This window comes from Opisthorchis viverrini, assembly GCF_000715545.1.
Source record: "Opisthorchis viverrini unplaced genomic scaffold opera_v5_465, whole genome shotgun sequence".
Lineage (NCBI taxonomy): Eukaryota > Metazoa > Platyhelminthes > Trematoda > Opisthorchiida > Opisthorchiidae > Opisthorchis > Opisthorchis viverrini.
In genome coordinates, this window is record NW_008752129.1 from 1 (window position 1) to 4,642 (window position 4,642).

A 4,642-nucleotide genomic window follows, 5' to 3' on the forward strand; every position below is an offset into this window, starting at 1 on the left:
TCATCGGTTTCATTCACCTGTCAAGGTATTGTGAATCTTGACGTCATAATAATTTAACCTGCCATATGTATCACCCTCAGAAAATCGTATATAAGTAGATGCCTATCATAGACATTTTATAGCCCTCATTCAGCTCATTCACAATGCGTTCATACACTGGTAAGCGAGTTTCTTAAGACTACCCAAATGACGAGCAATTCAAGCTGGTTTATCGTACGGCAAGCCCGTACAAAATGTCTCGTAATAATGTAATATGTTAGCATGGATATGCGCGGAAACTATGCGCAATTACACGCGTTGTTGTGGTTTGTTCTTTGTGCAAGTAAATCCGCTGGCTGGGGTAGAGCCATCGTCCATTTCAGCTCCGGTAAATTGTGCGGTGTGACAGATGTCATCAAAAATGTTTGGTGTTTTCCGTGAAGATGTTCCACATCAGATAGACAAGCCTTTAAACTCTGAATCGTCTAGAAGACATCCGTGCGCGTGTTTAGTGAAGGTTTAAATTTGACCCCCCATTATCTTTGTCATATTGCTGTCCATATTCGACAGTGAGTGGCCGTTACTGGATGTGGGTAGCATGTCGAATATATTTTCGGTTCTCTCTAAGGTGCGTTAGAGTGTACGTTATTGCGCCAACCTATGGATTACCACCGATAGTGTTTTACTGCGGCATATGTTTATTAATTCAGGTCGGATTGATCAACTTAGATGCAAAATTAATTTTGGTCATTTGGATGTGATGATTTTGGTACGGGTATAGGAAAACAGGTGAATGAAACCGATGAGTAATAAATTGTTGTGCAACAGAGCGCGCTTCAGGTCTTTAAGTTCTTTTTCCAAACATCTGCCAAGTTCTATTACAATTATGGTTGTAGGTTTGGGTGTAAATGACAAATGACAGTGACCAAACGCGTGAAAATTGAAAATGTTATAAGAAACTAAAAAAGCACGCATTCATGTAGCGAAACGTTGTCCTTTTCAGAGATGTGTTTTGTCTGCTGCAGCGTGTTGTATATTGCCTACGTTTTCGCTGAACAAGACCTTGGTTGTACAGAAAGAAGTAAGCAAACAAATGTTCAAGCCAATACACCATAGCAAAAATGCCATTCACAAAACCGCCCGTCAGTGATTTGGGGTCAAAACGCTGTCCAAGAACAAACGAAAGCAATCTAGCCAGCGAACTAGTAAGATAAATTCTATTGAGTGATGATATTCTTGTGTCACGAAAGGCCCGAATAGTTCTGCCGAACAAAACTGTGGACATTGTCTACGTTCAATCTATTGGAAGTCAGCCGAAGAGCTTTCGAGTTTTGGTAAGTTAGTAGACAATTTTTTTTACTTTGAAACCTTTATGTATTGTTTCTTTCATAGGCACAAATTGATGGCCAATATTGCAGCCTCTGCGATGTTTTTGGTGAACAACCGAAGGGCAACAGATTATGGGTCGTCGCCAACAATACAGATTGTTGTGTGCCATTTTCATCCTAATCTGTGTGTCCATCCATGCTGTCATATCTCAATTTAGTATTTTGATCGTAATAAAATAATGGTTAGATGTTATTGAGTGCTGCTCACTTGAAGTCTGAATCAGAAAACTTAGTCACGAAAAGTGTAAAGAGGAAGCATAAACTCCATCAAATTAACAACTCGTTGCAATGAGAAATCGAGCTCCTGGAAGACAACTTATAATATAATAATGATGGTTTGTTTTCGCGACTTGTAAGGAAAGTGCCTTTCGAGGCATAATTGGGCCGTTACAATCTGAACGAGCAGGGAACAACGCCACGTGTAGAGTGGTTCTATTCACGAGACGCGCTTATTATGTGCAAAGACATCGCAGTTGTGTTTCATGAGGTACGCCTGGGTAAATGGCGAAACCGGTTTACTTGAATTGAAATTTGAAACCGTTGCTAGCCATGAGTGACCTTTGGCATCTGCGTAAATTTCCAGGTTCACGAAAAGCAAACATGGAGATCGGGATGGGGAAACTCGAAGTGGAGACAAATGGCGATATTGGTCTCGAAAATATGGTTTACACTGTCCCTCTTTTGGGGAAGTCAAGTTGTGAGTAATATAGTTGATGGGGAGATATCGGCGATGTATAAGGCCGAGTGGACAACGTAAACGAAATCGCTGAACCTGGCAAGGGGCAAGCTAAAATCGCAGATGGAACTCGTTATAGTCAAATCCGAACAAAACGTACCACGGATTAGGATAACGTTGTCCCAGTGGCGGTTGGAGTTGTGTGAATGACTTATTCGTAGCTGCAATCATATGCTGGAGTGGGTGATAAATGACGGTCGAAAGTAGAAACGAAGTGGTTGCGGGAGTGTTATCAGACTGGGTATGGCAGTGTTGTGTCATAATTGCGCTGACATACATCGGATTCCCTGCAGCCCCATAACGCATGTTAAGGCTACGGTAATCCTGCAGGGGACGCCCATATCATTTCTAAAGTGGATGTACGCATCGCGGCTATTTTATCCGTCTATACTGTGACGGATTTCAATATTTTTCTATCAAGCAGAAAATATATAGCTTATACATATATGACTTGTGTCATTCATGGGTATTTCAAACGTTTGAGATAGTTTTCGCATTCTGCTATCGTTATGGTTATACACAATCTGTGATTCCGATTGAACTTTCTCACAGCAGGCGGGACACAAATATTTGAATTATGCATTCGGGTAGTTCGCTGTAGATAATTTTCTGCCTTTTAAGGAGACCATATTCTATTTGAACGAAACTCACAAATACTCAGGTCACTTTTTCGACAGTAAAATGTGTGTTGATTTCGAAGTTTCTCAATGACGGCAACACGCGTTGTTTGAGGCTACATTTAGTGTTTCGCTGAACAAACTTGGACGTGTTATTGAGGTCTATTTAGTGCGGATTGTTAGTTCCGCTAGATGTCTAAGTTCCGAGTTATCCTCCCAGAGTTGTACCCGTGCACAGAACACTCTTGTCGTAACAATTCATTTGTTTGCTTTGTGGTATGTAACTTGCCCAAAGCGCTTCTCCATGGGGTTTGTTTGGCCATTCGGTAGGAATATTGCTGATATCCTCTCAGGTTTTCAAAAGACACAGTTTGCAGGAAAAGCACGTTTGAGCGGGAGCCTACATTTTAAGTTAGCTCAATCACACATGCTGATGTGTTTTGGCGTGGATTTTGCTTTTGAGTAAATTTACACGTCTTTTCTTCTGTGTGCTCCGAACTTATAAGATGTTTGTTTTAAATCAAGAGATTTTGGGTGCTCGTGCTTCATGAATTATTCTTGAACAACCGCAGTAATAAAGTAGCAATTTTATTCTGGCTTCGAGCATAAATCGTGTGTTCAGTTCTGCTGTCTCCTATGATATGGCCCCATTTGTCTGAAGCACGCATACCCGGCTATTTAGCACGCATTGATCAATTTATAGTATTGCAGGAAATCGTCTGTATCTCATGATCTCCCTCCGGTGAAATTTCCAATATTCTCGACTTTCGTCTCATCGAAAAGTGAAAAGGGGCCGTTGCTAGAAACTTTGTAGTAAACAGTTAAATTGGGGCCTTCAAATTATAGTTCGAAGTTCAACGGCGGAAGAAATAATTATTACTATTCTGCATTATCATTTGGTTCTGGGACTCTTCCATCGGAGTTTCTAGAGAGGCTTTATAAAGTTATAATGTCATTTTTTTAAACACAGAAGAGTTTTGCATTCATTTTTTGCCCTGATCCATTAGGTTTAAGTTCGAGTTTTCCGTACGGAATGGTTTATAGCTTAGTGTGATCATAAGTGGACTATCATACACTCTAAAGGAATGAAGGTCCGCTAAGTGATGTCACACTTATATTAGTTGCAATTTCTGTGCCAATTGATGAATCTCATCGCACATTCTTCTAACAACGTCGCGCTTTTAGGTTAAGAGGATCCTGCACATCCAAAATCCTGTAAAGCCGGTTTTCCATAATTTGTATTTAAGCGATAAAACAACAGCTCTCACTTGGTCCGGTTAAAATAAAAACGTTCTGCTACGAATAACGGGTAGCAGTTCACTACCCAAATGACTAGTCATGGATTTTGCAGATAAGTTAGGTTGCTCTTCATTTTTTAGCGCGTCGTATATTCTGCACTCTTTGTTTTTGCTCCGCATTCCTCTAGCTTAAACAACACTTTCTTGCTATGATTAATATCTCTTTGTTAGTTGCCTTTGTTCAAATTGTTTCTGGGGAAGTCCGGAAAACTAATTGCAGTTCCTGCGTTAGGTGTATCAAGTTTACTGGAATGCTTTGTACTGATTTCTCTCACCTGGTTTTTTTATACGGGCTTTGTACTGATTTCTCTCACCTGGTTTTAATACGAGCACTTTTGTTGTGGAAACGAATTTCACTTTCCACTCACGAACACATAATCTGGCTTAAGTTGCTCAGTCGTACTTCTTATGGACTATAACTTTTCGGGCTTTGACCGTATCCCTCTTCTCATTTTGAAAACGGGTATCGGAAGCTCATTTGCTCTCATTCTCAGTGTCTTTGATATCTCGACCATCCCTGGAACACTTCTATGCCGGTAAAAGCACTCCACCGTTGTTTCATATTAAAAGTCAGTTTCACCAAATTCTGCAGCTAGCTATCGTGGCACCAGCCATGCAGTCTTG